Raw genomic sequence first — 16,223 nt, forward strand, 5'->3', positions numbered from 1 at the left:
TGAAGAAAATAAGTTGATGAAATGCGGAAGTAGTAAAGAAATGCAAGCGGATTAAGAAAAGCAAGAAAAATAAACTAGATATGTCGAAATTCAAGGAAAGGTCCAAGAACCCCGAGATTATGTTAATCTAGATTTTGACAAGATCCTAATGACAACAAGTTGGTTGTGAAACCAATTGCCTTCACTAGAGATAAGCTAATCAGGAACTAGATTCAGATGTTGACTTCTAGTTTGAATGACTTACGACAACAACTAGTAAAAGAAACTAGTCGCCTTCGAAGAATATCAAAAGAAACCAAAGATATCACAAGAAAGAAAATTATCTTACTACCTTAAGCTATGAACTAGTTAGGGTTGAAAGATAAATCTTCAAATTAAAGTTCACAAAGGTTCAAAAGAACTCACAATAATAATATTAATCTTCAATGATCTTCTACAATGGAAGACAAGCACCCCTTTATATAGTAGTAAAGAAGGAGCTAGTCAAGACTTCAATAAATGAGAATTATATTCCCTAGAAGCATAGAAGACTACCCACACTAAGACCAATATAGTCAACATACACATAGACCAATGCAAGTCAACATAGATTAAAACAACTATTAAATATATATTCTAGAAACTATTTTTGGGCTTATGTGGGCTGCTGAAAATTCCTCTCTTTTGGGGCATATTTGGGCCTCATTCCATCTCCTCTTGGACTTTAATTGGGACCTCAAAATAGTTGTGAGACTTGGCCCAAAGATCCTCCTTGTGCTGGAGCACTTCTTCTATTATAAGACACTTTTTAATTGCCAATTGTAGCCCATTAAGCTTGTCTTGAAATTTCTTTGTTTGAGACCTTGTCATGGGCCTTCTTGGAGCTTCCAGAGCTTCATCCTTCTCCTTTAATGATATTGAGCTTTCATGAATGCTATCATTCCCCTCTTCTTGAAGAGACTTCGTCCTCGAATTCGAGACTGCATCAAACAAGGAAAGATCAGAAACATTGAAGGTAGCACTAACTTGATATTCACTAGGAAGGTCAAGTTTGTAAGCATTGTCTCCAATCCTTTCAAGGACTTCAAATGGCCTATCTCCTCTTGGATCTAATTTGGATCTTCGCTTGGCAGGAAATCTTTCCTTCCTAAAATGCACCCAAACTAAATCTCCAGGCTTAAAAATGATAGATTTTCGCCCCTTATTTCTTCTTAAGGCAGTTTGTTCATTCTTCCGTTCAATTGCAAGTCTTGTATGTTCATGAATCTTCTTCATCATTTCAGCCTTATTCCTTCCATCAAGATTGACAATGTCATTAGTAGGCAAAGGCAACAAATCAAGGGGAGTGAGGGGATTGAATCCATAAACAACTTCAAAAGGAGACTTACCAGCAGAAGAGTGGATAGTTCTATTATAGACAAACTCTACCATGGGCAAATGTTCTTCCCAAGAAGTTAATTTTCCTTTTAAAACAACTCTCAACATATTCTCTAAGGTCCTATTAACTACTTCAGTTTGCCCATCAGTTTGTGGGTGACAAGATGTGGAAAATAGCAACTTAGTTCCCAACTTCGCCCAAAGAACTCTCCAAAAGTGACTTAAAAATTTAGCATCCCTATAACTAACGATAGTTTTAGGTATGCCATGTAATTTAACCACTTCCTTCACAAATAAATCAGCTACATGTAACACATCATTCGTTTTCAAGCATGGAATAAAACGAGCCATTTTTGAAAACCTATCTACTACCACAAATATACTATCGTTACCATACTTAGTTCTAGGAAGTCCTAACACAAAATCCATAGAAATAGAGGAGAAGTAGGGACAGGTAAAGGAGTATAAAGACCATGTGGTAACACATTTGTTTTGGCTTGTTTACATTCAAGACATTGAGAGCACACTTTTTCAACATCCTTTCGCATGTCAGGCCAAAAAAAATGTTCAGCAAGTATATCTAAAGTTTTGGGCACTCCAAAGTGTCCCATGAGTCCACCACAATGTGCTTCCCTAACAAACAATTCACGCAAAGAGCAATTAGGAATACACAATTTATTTTCCTTAAAAAGGAACCCATCTTGAAGATTGAACCTCTCATAAGGACCCAACTTACATTCTGCAAAAGCCTTGCCAAAATCAGAATCATTAGAATAAAGTTCCTTGATTTGATCAAAACCCATCAATTTAGAAGTAAGAGAAGAAACCAAGACATACCTTCTTGAAAGTGCATCAGCAACCACATTCTCTTTTCCTTGCTTGTAAGCAATCACATATGGGAAAGTTTCAATGAATTCAACCCATTTTGCATGGCGACGATTAAGCTTACCTTGGCTTTTCAAATATCTCAAGGATTCATGATCAGTCTTAACCACAAACTCTCTTGGCCACAAATAATGTTGCCATGTAGCTAAAGCCCTTACCAAAGCATATAGCTCTTTGTCATAAGTTGAGTAGTTCAGTGTAGCTCCACTCAGCTTTTCACTAAAGTATGCAATGGGCTTCGAGTCTTGCATCAAAACAGCACCTATTCCTTTTCCAGAGGCATCACATTCAACCTCAAAAGATTTAGAAAAATCGGGTAATTGCAAAAGAGGAGCAGAACACAATTTTTCTTTCAACAAGTTAAAAGCATCATCTTGTTCTTTTCCCCATGAAAAAACCTTATCTTTCTTAACAACTTCAGTTAAAGGAGCAGCAATGGTGCTAAAGTCTCGAACGAATCTCCTATAAAAACTAGCAAGCCCGTGAAAACTCCTAACTTCAGTTACACTGTTAGGTTTAGGCCACTCTTTGATTGCCTTGATTTTCTCTTCATCAACTTCAACTCCCTTAGAACTAACCACAAAACCCAAGAATACCACACGATCCACACAAAAAGTACACTTTTTAAGATTAGCAAACAAGTGTTGCTTTCTGAGAACTTCAAAAACTTGTTTTAAGTGTTCCACATGCTCATCTAGATTTTTAGAATAAATCAAGATATCATCAAAATAAACCACCACAAATTTCCCATGAAAATCCTTAAAAATATGATTCATCAATCTCATGAAAGTGCTGGGTGCATTAGTCAAGCCAAAAGGCATAACTAACCACTCATAAAGCCCATATTTGGTCTTAAAAGCAGTTTTCCATTCATCTCCAGGATTCATTCGAATCTGATGGTAACCACTTTTTAGATCAATTTTAGAAAAGATTTTGGATCCATGCAATTGATCCAACATGTCATCAAGACGAGGAATAGGATGTCGATACTTTACCGTTATCTTGTTGATTGCTCTACAATCCACGCATATCCTCCAAGTTCCATCCTTTTTGGGTACCAATAGGACGGGAACGGAGCAAGGGCTCATGCTCTCTCTCACAAAACCTTTCTCAAGCAACTCCTCAACTTGCCTTTGAAACTCTTTTGTCTTTTTTGGATTACTCCTATAAGCAGGCCTATTTGGAATTTGTGCTCCAGGCACAAAGTCAATTTGGTGCTCAATGCCACGCAAAGGTGGTAGACCTTTAGGGATATCCTCAGGGAAGATATCATCAAAATCCTGCAAAAGAGAAGAAACACTACTTGGCAAAGAAGAAGTTAGTGACTCAGAATTAATCAAAACTTCTTTGTAAGTAAGTAGTATAATAGGCAGCCCCTCTTTTCTTGCGTTCAAACACTCTTTGGCTTTTATGTACAAACTCTCCTTTTTCTTTTTCTCTGCCTCTTTCCGCTCACCAAAACTTTCTTTTTTATCACTCAAACCCTCTTTTACTACTTTGCCCAAGTTACTGCCCTCTCTCTCTCTCTCTTGGCCATCTCTCTTTTTTTCTACCTCTTGGCCTTCTTTCTTTTCTTTTCCCTCAAGCTCATTTTTTTTCTCCCCTTTGTTTTCCCATTATTTCTCTCAATCTCTTTTGATCCTCAAACACTTGAGAAGGACTTAAAGGTGCAAGAGTATACTTCTTGCCATTAAGCTCAAGAGAATATCTATTTTTTCTTCCATCATGAAAAACATTCCTAAACATTCCTATCATATTGCCACGGACGACCTAACAAGATGTGACAAGCTTGCATAGGAACCACATCAAAAAGAACATCATCCACATACCTACTAACATTGAAGTAAATCATGCATTGTTTGTTGACTTTCAGTTCACCACTATCATTCAACCATTGGAGTCTATAGGGCCTAGGGTGTTTCATGCATGCAAGTTCTAACATGTTCACCAAGTGTGAACTCACCACATTAGCACAACTACCACTATCAATAACCATAGAACAAGTTTTTCCCTTTATTCCACACCTAGTATGAAATATATTCTCTCTTTGTTCTTCACTATTGATTCCTAAATTAATAGTCATAATCCTCCTAACTACCCCAACCAAACCATCATTGAAAGGTAACTCTACATCATCTTCACTCACACCTTCCTCTTCTTCCTCTTCCTCACTTTTTTCTCCCTCATATTCTCCATCTATAGTCCTCCTAATTACCCCCACCAAACCATCATTAGGAAGTTCTACATCATCTTCACTTACTCCTCTCTCTTCTTCCTCACTTTTTTCACTCTCATATCCTCCATCTTCTCTCAACAGAATATTTCTTCTATTTGGACATTCATGCATCATATGGCCTCTCCCATGACATTTGTGACATTGAATGGAACTAGAAGGTTTAGAGGATCTAGAATTGAAAGCTTTACCTCCCTCTTTCTCATCAACTTTACCTTTCCCCTTGTCTTCTTGAGGTCTAGAAATCACTTCTTGTTTTGGCCATGGCTTCTTGGAATTGGTGTTTGGCCGACTTCTCCATGAGCTAGCTTGCTGCCTTCTTTTATTTTGCTTTTCTATTTTTACAGCCAAATCTACTAATTCATCTATAGTTACATATTGTTGTATCTCTACTACATCAGTTATTTCTCTATTTAAACCATTAAGAAATCTAGCCATAGCGGCCTTTTCTTCTTCCATACAATTAGCTTGGATCATAGCTATATCCATAGCTTTAAAGTATTCATCAACAGTCATGGTTCCTTGCTTCAAGGTTTGAAGACGCAGTTGCAGGTCTCTTTGAAAGTGGGAAGGCACAAACCTCTTCCTCATGACTCTCTTCATCTCGGTCCAAGTAGCAATGGGTGGTTCTCCATCTTGTTGTCTGTCTCTTGTAAGCTTTTTCCACCAAATAGAAGCATAATCAGAAAATTCAACAACAACAAGCTTAACCTCCTTACCTTCAGAGTAGTGGTGACAGTCAAAGATGGCCTCAACTTTCCGCTCCAAGTCAAGGTACAAGTCTGGGTCTCTTGTGCCCTTGAAAGATGGCATCTTCATTTTTCTGCTGCTAATATTATCATCTTCTACTCTACCTCGTTGTCCCCTCCTATCTCTTCCCACCCTATCCAGATTTACATCAAGATCATCAAATCATCCATAGGGTTTTTTTGAATTACAATGGGGGCATGGGGTACATTTCTTCTCTTAAGAGGCCTAGGATTATTTCGAGGTTGTACATCAGGTTGATTTCCCCTCCTAAGTGCAGCTATTGTCTCATTTTGTTCGGCAATAGTATCCCTTATCTCTTGGAATTGCAAGTTCCTTCTCTCAAATTGTTGATGCATAGCTTGTAGAGTGAAATCATTTCTTGCTCGGATTTCGGCTTCTTGGAGAGCCTTCTGTTCATCATCACTAGCACCTGTATGAGACATCTTTTTAAAATAATAATAATAATAATAATAATAATAATAATAATAATAATAATAATAGTTATCACTCAAACTTTGGCTCTTTCCCTCAATTGTTGTCACCCACTCTTGCCTTTTTCCCCTCAACTAACCTTTGGAAAATACCTTGTAGATTTATAATTAAACCCAACTCGTATCAAAGCCCTTAGTAGTAAAATAAGGAAATTTGGGGCACTAAAGAAAGTGAAGAACCAATTCTAGAAAAAGTAGAATTTAGTTGAAACAAACCTCGAACAAAGAAAATGATTTTTTTTAGAACAAGATCAAAAGATTAGAAAAATTGATTTTTTTTTCTTAAAGATCTAGGATCCTCTCTTCTTCTTTCCTTTCTTGATTTTGGAAACAAACACAAATAAAATCTTATTTCTTGAAGAGCAAATATGTTTCTCGCTTTTTTTTTGTTTTTTTTTGCTCCTTTGTTCAAGAAATCCCCAAGATTTATCAAGAACGGATCTTGATACAACCGCTCTGATACCACTTGATAACACAAAGGTTGGGAGATCCAAGAACTTGAAGAAAATAAGTTGATGAAATGCGAAAGTAGTAAAGAAATGCAAGCGGATTAAGAAAAGCAAAAAAAATAAACTAGATATGTCGAAATTCAAGGAAAGGTCCAAGAACCCCGAGATTATGTTAATCTAGATTTTGACAAGATCCTAATGACAACAAGTTGGTTATGAAACCAATTGCCTTCACTAGAGATAAGCTAATCAAGAACTAGATTCGGATGTTGACTTCTAGTTTGAATAACTTACGACAACAACTAGTAAAAGAAACTAGTCGCCTTCGAAGAATATCAAAAGAAACCAAAGATATCACAAGAAAGAAAATTATCTTACTACCTTAAGCTATGAACTAGTTAGAGTTGCAAGATAAATCTTTAAAGTAAAGTTCACAAAGGTTCAAAAGAACTCACAATAATAATATTAATCTTCAATGATCTTCTACAACAGAAGACAAGCACCCCTTTATATAGTAGTAAAGAAGGAGCTAGTCAAGACTTCAATAAATGAGAATTTTATTTCCTAGAAGCATAGAAGACTACCCACACTAAAACCAATGTAGTCAACATACACATAGACCAATGCAAGTCAACATAGATTAAAACAACTATTAAATATATATTCTAGAAACTATTTTTGGGCTTATTTGGGCTGCTGAAAATTCCTCTCTTTTGGGGCATATTTGGGCCTCATTCCATCTCCTCTTGGACTTTAATTTGGGCCTCAAAATAGTTGTAAGACTTGGCCCAAAGATCCTCCTTGTGTTGGAGCTCTTCTTCTATTATAAGACACTTTTTAATTGTCAATTGAAGCCCATTAAGCTTGTCTTGAAATTTCTTTGTTTGAGACCTTGTCACGGGCCTTCTTGGAGCTTCCAGAGCTTCATCCGTTTCCTTTAATGATATTGAGCTGTCATGAATGCTATCATTATGGAACTTTCCTTCAATCAGGAGTCCAGTCATTTGAGCTGTTCTTACATTGAAAGAGGTTCAAAGAGAGCTAATGGGCTAACTGGGCTGGACCATAACCCAAAAGGTAAAATACACTTCAAGTTGTTGGGCTCAGTCACGAGACATATGGGCTGTCAACTACAGAAATGTAATAACTCTTGATAACCTTTTCATATGTTAAATCCTAAATAAGTATGGAAACTAAGTTCACGAATCAACAATTTTACTTAATCCTAAACCTAAATCCCTAAGGTATGAAACCAGTCAGAAACTAAAGCCAAGTAAAGATATTTGCCGGACTTCCCTCACGAGAATTTCTTAATGTAAAAACCAACTGTAAATGCGATTAGGACAGAAGGGTAGTCTAATGGTCACGAGATCTACCAAAGCACTTGCACGCAAATCATGTAGTTAAAGCTTCATTTTAAGGACCTGTTAACCACCTACCGCCCTGTATCAGCTGAAGCTAGTATTAATTAACAACCCTATTTACACTAGTATTTGCAAGGTCTCACAAATAGGAAACCAAATCTATACAAGATCTTATGAGATTACTAAGCTTATACACTCAAGTTCGAAATTAAAGAGCAAAATAACAGACAGAGGGTTTAACACATATTTGAATTCATCCAAACATCACAGAAAATTCACTAAAAGAAATTTAGGGGAGACAATAACTAAAAACCATAAACCAAATCAATATGAATCAACCAAACCTCAACCAATCTTAAAATGGCTCTTCCAATGCTTATATTCATCATAAATAATAATGAACAAGATAGAAAAGGGAAGGGATGAACCTGGAGTTAGAAAAATAGGCGAATTGATGCAGACCTCATCTTCAAAATTCAAACAAAACAACAGTGGCAAAGTCAAGCAGGAACCGCAAGCCAAATCGAAACCTCGAACTCGGATGAAAACTCGAATCAGCACTGGAATTTCGAATATGAGCGCGAACTCAAACTCAAACCTCAATCAAACTCCATATGAGCGCGAAGAAACTAAAATATTTTTTGGGTATTTCTGATTTTTGGAAATGGAAACAAAATTCGAACAAGAATCTAAACTCAAACTATTTTTTTGTTTTTCTGGAATTCAAACCAAACATGAAAAAAAAATCTGAAAACTGAAAAGAACCCTAGAACCTTTTCTCCCAATTTTTTTCCAAAAAGAACCCTTTTTTTCTATCTCAAAGACTCTGCCCCGAAAAATCCCAAGAACCCCCTATTTATAGGAGCCCTAGAAACTTCTATTCTTCTTCTCCAAGAAATTCCGAAAATGCTCCAAAAACCTCCCAAATTCGTTTGTTGAAGCAAGTAGAGGACAAATGGAGGGAGTAGATCGAGATAAAACTCAATCCTTCGCTCACCATTCGTCCTCCCTCGCCTTAAACGAACCGTGTGAGTGAGGAGCACGTGAGAGGGATGGAATCTTCTTGTCAGAGGTCGTTATGGTCTTGATGACGTGGTGAGAGGTGAGGGGACGGGACCAGGTGCACGTGAGCGGGATTTTTGGTGGTTTGGGCATGGCTGAGGCGCGGCTAAAGCGTGGGAGATGGGGGCGCCGTTTGGTTAGGTCTCTTTAGGTTTAGGGTTATGACCAAAAAATGATTTTTATATGGGGTGAGGGGCTAACTTATGACTATTGGATTAAAATTGATTTATGTATGAGATTTAATGAAAAGAATGGGGCGGGTCAGACGGGTCGTGGGAATTGTGTAGGGGTCGGTCCAGTTTGGGTTTAATTAAAGGGAAAGGGTGTTGGGCTAAGGGTTAATTTTGGAGCAATTGGGAGTTTGGGCTCAAGGGATAGTCCGAAATTTTTGGGCCATCTTCTTGAATTGACTAACAATTGAGCTTCTAAAAAAACTGGATTTCATTAGCTAAAAGCCTAAGTGTTCCTCATTTAAAATATTTATAAAATATTTCTAAAAATGTAAGACTACTCCTAATTAATTAAAATAAACTTTTTAAAATAGAATTAACTATTAAAAGTGAAACTATTTTTGATATTTTCACAAGATTATACTAAAATAAGAATAAAGAAAAATACGTTAAAGTCATGGTAAAATTAAAATAATATTACTATAAAAATATTAATAACCTAAACTAAATAGAAATAAGATAAAACATGGAACTATTTTTGTATTTTTCAATTTTTGTGCCTTAAAAATAGAATTAAAATTAATAAAAAAGTTAGATCCAATAGAAATAAACTCAAATAAATATCCTTAAAATACTAGGACTATTAAAGGTAATTCTAATGTGTGGGTCAAAAATTACATGTCTACAGCTGCCCCTCTTTGAGGGGAAGCACGAAATGTTTCCAGACAAAGAACAACAAGACATGTTTTTGACTTGACCCTTATTTAGAGAGACCAAAACTAAAAGAAAAGAGAATGTGACCGAGCCCTTGTATCTGAGCTGCCTACATATCCTTGGCTATAAAGGAATCAGGCCACGTGTAGTTCAGAAGTGAGAAGAGCGATGGAGTATACCGAGGTGGAGAGTCGAGTGAAGTGCCGTCGAGGTTCCGGTCCGCGGCTGTGAGCACGTGATTTTTGCCACGCTTAATTTACTCCTATAAATTCATTAGAATTAGAATTTTTCTTTTTGAATTTTTAGGAATTAATTGCATGATTTTACGTCTGGTTTGCATTCTTGCGTGCATTTTTAGTTGCTATAATTCATAAAAAGTACAAAAATAATATGTTTGCATTTAGAATTTGATTTTATATTGTTAATCAATTAATATTACAAAAATGAGAGGAAAATANCCGAGGATCTCCCGGCCAAAACCCGTGTAGCTTTTTCTTTCCAAATCCCGGCCAAAAAACCGAGGATCTCCCTACACAATCCTGATTTGATCGCTTAGATATGTGTCACAACTAACTCACGAAATTTTCCTAGTGAAAACTGGGGCAGAAAATTTCGTTCGTTTGTTTGTTTTGGTATCTTAAGCAGGTCGACCTCCAGACACAAGGTGTGAGATGACCAATGGAATAAATCTCAATCCAGAATCAAGAAAAGAAGAAAAGAACAAAAAGAAATGAATTCAAATGTTGAAGCAAACAAAGGTGCGGATTGCTCAAAATTTGAGTAAAGTCATAGGCTCCGCCGATCCCGCTTTGACCCAATGCTGCATGAAGAAGTAAACACCTGCAACTTGCGAGCATCAAGATTCAGATCGAAGTCCACAGCCAAATCAGCTAAGACTCAAGATCAAGTTTCAAGAGATTTATAGATAGTAATCTTGTAACTCGTAGTTGATAGGCCTATATAGCTTAGCTTTTGATTTTCCTTTTTGTTGTAATAAGGAGGTCAGCAAGCAGTAGCAGCGGCAACAGCAGTGAAATCACAGCTCCTGGTAGAACCAGCTACCAAAATTTCCAGAACTACACTGACCTGATTCGTTCATAGCCAAGGATATGTAGGCAACCTTTGAAGCAGGGTTCGGTCAGGCGATTTTCAAAATGCTTCTCATGGAGTGCTAGGCAGGCAAAAATCCTTCATGGTGCTCATTTATCTTTGCCCGAAAACCCTTCGTTTCTTCGAGCAAGGAGGGGCAGCTGTGAGCACGTGATTTTTGCCACGCTTAATTTACTCCTATAAATTCATTAGAATTAGAATTTTTCTTTTTGAATTTTTAGGAATTAATTACATGATTTTACGTCTGGTTTGCATTCTTGCGTGCATTTTTAGTTGCTATAATTCATAAAAAGTACAAAAATAATGTGTTTGCATTTAGAATTTGATTTTATATTGTTAATCAATTAACATTACTAAAATGAGAGGAAAATAACAAAAAATAGTCATTTTACATTTTTTTTAGCTTTCTTTTTAAATTGGGATTTAGTTAGTTTTAGGAAAATTAATTAGTTTAATTCAAGTCTTTGTTATCTTTAATTTTAATTTTCTTTGCTTTTAACAAAAACACAAAAAAATAAAGAGAAATGAAATGAAATTGAGTTGCCTTTAAATAAAAAAGGGAAATTAATTGGAAATAAATAAAAGAGAAAAAAAAAAAGAGGTCTGCTTTGGGCTTATTTTAATTAAATTCGCTAGCCCAAAGCCAAAATCCCCAGATCCGGCCAAAATGGCCCAACCCAACCCCTGATCCGGTCCAGAGACGCCCAAAACGACGTCGTTTTGGCGTCAATGAATCATGACCGTCCATCCCCTCAAATCTAACGGCCTGGATTGAATCTTGAATTAAAATAAAAGTGTCCGAAATTATGCCAAAACCCTAGGACAGGCTTCTCTTCCTCGTACCTCTTCCCTCCGCCGGCTCCGCCCTAACGCCGCCGCCTGAAATCGCCCACGGCGGCGGCCAAGCTCCAAACGCCACCAAAAATACACCATAGATTCCCCTTCTCATCCTCTTTCCAAATCCGTCAATGGCTCCCCTCGAATCATTCCCAGGCCCTTCGAATCTTAAATCAGAGTTTCGGTCAAAAACGCAAAGGCGCCTAAATCTTCCCAAAATCACACCATGTGTTCCCCTTAAGGTCTTCATTCCGAATCCATAACTTCTTTCGTTCGAATACCTCCACAGGTCCCCGAATTTCAATTCAAAAGATCCGGCCTAAACCCTAATGGTTCCAAATCTCATCCAAACTGGGGTCAAACGACTTCCTCACTTTCCTCATGACAAACCCGTCACCAGAAGCACTCAAACCTCGTCGGAATTGGTCAAATTTTGGGAGTTGACAAAACGGCAGAATCCTAGACTCGAGTTAGTGAGTTTTTTTTTCTTTTCTTCTCTGTTTTCAGTTGTTGTTATTTTTATTGTTTTGTTTTTATTTAGAGTTAGTTATTTTGTGATGAATTAGAATTTTAGTTAAGAGTCATGATGTTCCTTTGCAATATAGTTAGTAATTGGCTAGTTTGATTTCAGCAATAGGCATCCATGTTTAGCTATCCTTTGGTAATTTTGATTTCTGTTCGATTATTCATCATTAGTTGGTTCGATTTGGTTTCGGCTGATTTTAATTGAGTAGTTCATTGCTGTATTTAGGATTTCTATGTTAAACTTCAATTAATCATATTAGTTAGATCAGTTTTTGTTTAAGTCCTATTTGGTTGTAGTTGATAAGTTTCACATAGGATAAAAGGGTCTAAAAAACTTAGTAATTTCAAATGAGTCCAAGGGCACGTTGGGTAACTAGTAAGGGACAGGAATGCTGTAGAATTAGTTAGAATTTCCTAGATCTTTCTAGAATAAGGCTTAGTTCAAATTTTAGTAAACTTAGGATAGTAACTTGAGGCACAAGTTAGAAAATAAAGGCATGAATGAATGAAAACTGAAAATAAAGAGGGACCAAAAGGAAAACAGAAATTTTGAAAGCTGCCCCTCATTTTGCCTATAAAATGGCATTCCCATGCCTTGAAACACAAGTTTGAAAGAATCTGAAAAATCCCCAAAGATTTTAGAAGCTTAGATCTCTGAAACCCCCCCCCCCCCAAAAAAAAACATTCCAGCTTTAATTTCCTCACAAAATCCCTTTTCTTAAGTTCAAAATTTCAAATTTGAACTCCAAAATCCAAGGAAGTCCGAAAATCTGCATTCTTATGGCTCAAGTCTTCTTTTAACTCTTAATTCCTGACAAAAATCCAAAAACATACAAAAATCCAGTAAAAATCCAAAAATAAATTGTTACACTGCTCTATTTTAAGTTAGTTTTAAGCCCTAGTTCAATTCTGGATAGATTCGAGGTCGAACTAGTGAGATTTGGACTGTGTTGTTGCTGTTAAATCTCGGTTACTCTTCTGTGGGTGCTGTGATATTGGCTTGATCCTGAAACTGGTTTATTTTTGCTGCTGTGAACTGTTGCTGGCTAAGCTGACCTCAATTTTCCCTTTTACTTTGTCCAAATTCCAGGTACAAGCTCTAAACTATGGTGATGTTCATGTGATCTGAGAAACGAAAATGGAAATTCTATCTCCGTTGAAGTGATATTATGTTAGCTTAGTTTAATTCCAGTTTTACTAGTTAATGTTGTAATTGGACTGGACTATATTAACTTTCTAATGTGAGGTGGTGAGAGCCATGTTAGTTTTGCATTGAGATTACAATCTGTAGCCTGTTTATTGCTGATGTTAATTTCACAAGTCATTATGGTACTTTGAGGTCAATCACATGAGTGTTAATATGCAGTATCTCACAGGTTATATAGGTTGTTTTGTCATTTCAGAAATGTTTCGTGTGTTAATGATAATCAATCAGGATCATGTTAAAACAGATGAATGAACAAGCGTGAGTTTAGCTGTAATTTATTAAATATTAGTTGAATTGTGAAATTAAGTCCAAGTCCAGCTCCGAATTGCTTCAGGTTCGTACATATGTCGTTAATGATATAGGAATTTTATAGGAGTGATTATGTAGTTTAGGGCCAATTCACGTTTCAGTTAAATAGGCAGCAAATTTGTAATTCAACATGTTTAATTGCTTGTTTATTCAAATATTAGTAACGCTGGATTGATATAGCACATATTTCTATTAATTGTTAATGGGCCAAATGGAACTCTACCCAATAAATTCCCTATCAGCACAATTCGTTGATGGCTTGGGCCTTATTGGCTCTAAAGTTTGGCCCAGTAATTCCCCCTTTGCCTCAGCTCCCCTGTACACAAGTTGGGTCAGTACTGAAACCCAGTTGCCGGACAGCGACATTTACAAATCCTGGGCTAACGTTCAAGGCCCAAAATTGTTATAAGTCCAAAAACCCTTTGAACTATATTAGGAATATGGGGATTGATTTGCAAATATAAATTTAGGTTCTCGAGTTAAGTAGCGGGTTCAAACTAGGAGGGTTTCCCCTTTTGTTTGAATTCGGACTTGAAGTCGAGACCCGAATTCATAAATGTAAATTAATTAGGCCATTTAGAGACAAACAAATAGAAAATCTTAGCTTGCTTTAGGTTAGCCCTTAAATAAAAAGTGGGACGAGCCTCGCCAAATAAAATGCATAAATCGCGGGGCCCTCATTAAATGCTTTATTAAAATATTTTAGAAATTCGGGACATGCCATTTAGCGAATTTTCACGGCTTCCCGCAAAGTTAATAAGACGCTAGCCACTTTAGGCGCGCTTTTTAATAATTTTACCTTCTTAAATACGGGTGTGCATTTCATGCGACCCAAATCCAAATCCTAAAACGTTGAATAAGAGGTGTCGAGGATCCGGGTGCATTTCATGTAACGTGATCCAAAAACACGCTCTTAAACGGCGTTCACTTTTATAAAAAACTAATTAAAAGCGGTTAAACAAATTTATAAAATTGCACTATAGGTTTGAACATGTATAAAAACCAGATTTTTAGCCATTTATAATAATTTAAGCGACCGTGCTAGAACCACGGGATCCGGGGGTGCCTAACACCTTCCCTCGGGTCAACAGAATTCCTTATTCAGAATTTCTGGTTCGCAGACTCCAATTGGGAAGTCGAATTTTTCCTCGATTTGGGATTTAAATTAAATCGGTGACTTGGGACGCCAAAAGCCAATCCTTTCCCAAGTGGCGACTCTAAAAATAAATAAATAATCCCATTTCGAATAATGTCACTTTAAATGGAAAAACTTCCTTATACATTATCCTTCGGGGTAGGTGTGTAAAAAGGAGGTGTGACAGCTCTGGCGACTCTGCTGGGGAAACGAACCCAGAATTTCGATTCTGGGTCCAAGAATTCGAGCTTAGTACAATTGTTATATTTGGCTTTATCTGATTGTTCTACATGTTTCATGCTATATGTGCTAAATGTTTTACCCCTTTGATATTTGTTGAAACTGTATATATAAACTGTCGCGAATCCCTTCCTCTTTCTGAGTCTTCTACATCATGCAGAAGGGTGCACTTCGTGTAGCTTCTCTTCTGTTTAGAGTCTTTCCTAATTTAGAACGAGGTTTGGATAAGTTGCTAAGCCGGCGGAGCTTCTGTATCCCCGGTACGCTGCCTCCCCCTCGGCTCGAGTTGTCCGCTCGGGTAAGCCAGGTCTAGACCAATAAACTTAGGATTTAAACCTAGAAGAACAAGAACTCATGCCGGATCCCTAGTAGGACGCTTGTTTGCATCATGTGCATTTGACTTAGGGGACTCAACACAGGGGTTGGGTCCGTCTAGGACAGGTGACCTGAAATAATGGACCATCCTGATGCATCTTACGTGCTACTTGCGCATTTATTTGCTCGGCTTTGCATGTTGACCGACTTGTCTAAATGAGTGAATTATGAAAATAAGCAGTGTTAGGACTAAGTGCGGGTGACCATTTGTTGTGAAAAACCAAATGCCCAACTAGTACCGAAATGCTGCCGGATTTTTGAAAAATGAAAAAAAATGAAAAGGAGAAAAATATTTGAAAAATAGGAAGAAAACTGTTGTTCAAAATAGTTTTGATTTAGGCAAATCTGACCGAACTACGCGGGTCTGATTCTCACCGGATGTGAGATACGTAGGCAAACCTCATCGGTTCCGACCCCAATTTTCAAAAAATCCAAAAATATTTTCCTTTCGTTCCTTCTTTAGAAATATATTTCTCTAGAAAATTCAAAAAAAAAATTTAAACTCAAAAATAGTTCCTTCTTTCTGAAGTCTTTCATATGGAAAAAGAAATAAAAAAGAAAAATCAATAAAAAGTCAAAATCCAAAATACGGTTTCCTTCATTTTGAAGTATTTTCCCCCAAAAAAAAATCCAGAAAAAAAAAATCAGAAACAAAAATCCAAAAATACTCTTTTCTTCTTTAGAAGTCATTCTTTTGTAAATGTCAATAAAAGTTTTGAAAAATTAAAAAAAATTGAAGTTCAAAAAATATTTTTGCTTTTCTTTGGAAGTACTTTTGTAAATAAAAGCTCAGAAATTCAAAACATTTTCTTAAAAGTTCCTTTTTCAAATATTAAGAGGAAACTTCCAAAATCCAAAAATATTTTTTTTTCTTATTTAGAAAAAGAGAAAACAGATGAAAATTCAAACAAAAATATTTTCCTTTTACTTTGAAATTCTCAGATTTCAAATCAAAAGAGAATAAATTTTTAGAAGACTTTCTTTCAAAAATAAAATCAAAATCAAAATCAA

The sequence above is a fragment of the Nicotiana attenuata genome, chromosome 8 (genome assembly GCF_001879085.1).
Source record: "Nicotiana attenuata strain UT chromosome 8, NIATTr2, whole genome shotgun sequence".
Lineage (NCBI taxonomy): Eukaryota > Viridiplantae > Streptophyta > Magnoliopsida > Solanales > Solanaceae > Nicotiana > Nicotiana attenuata.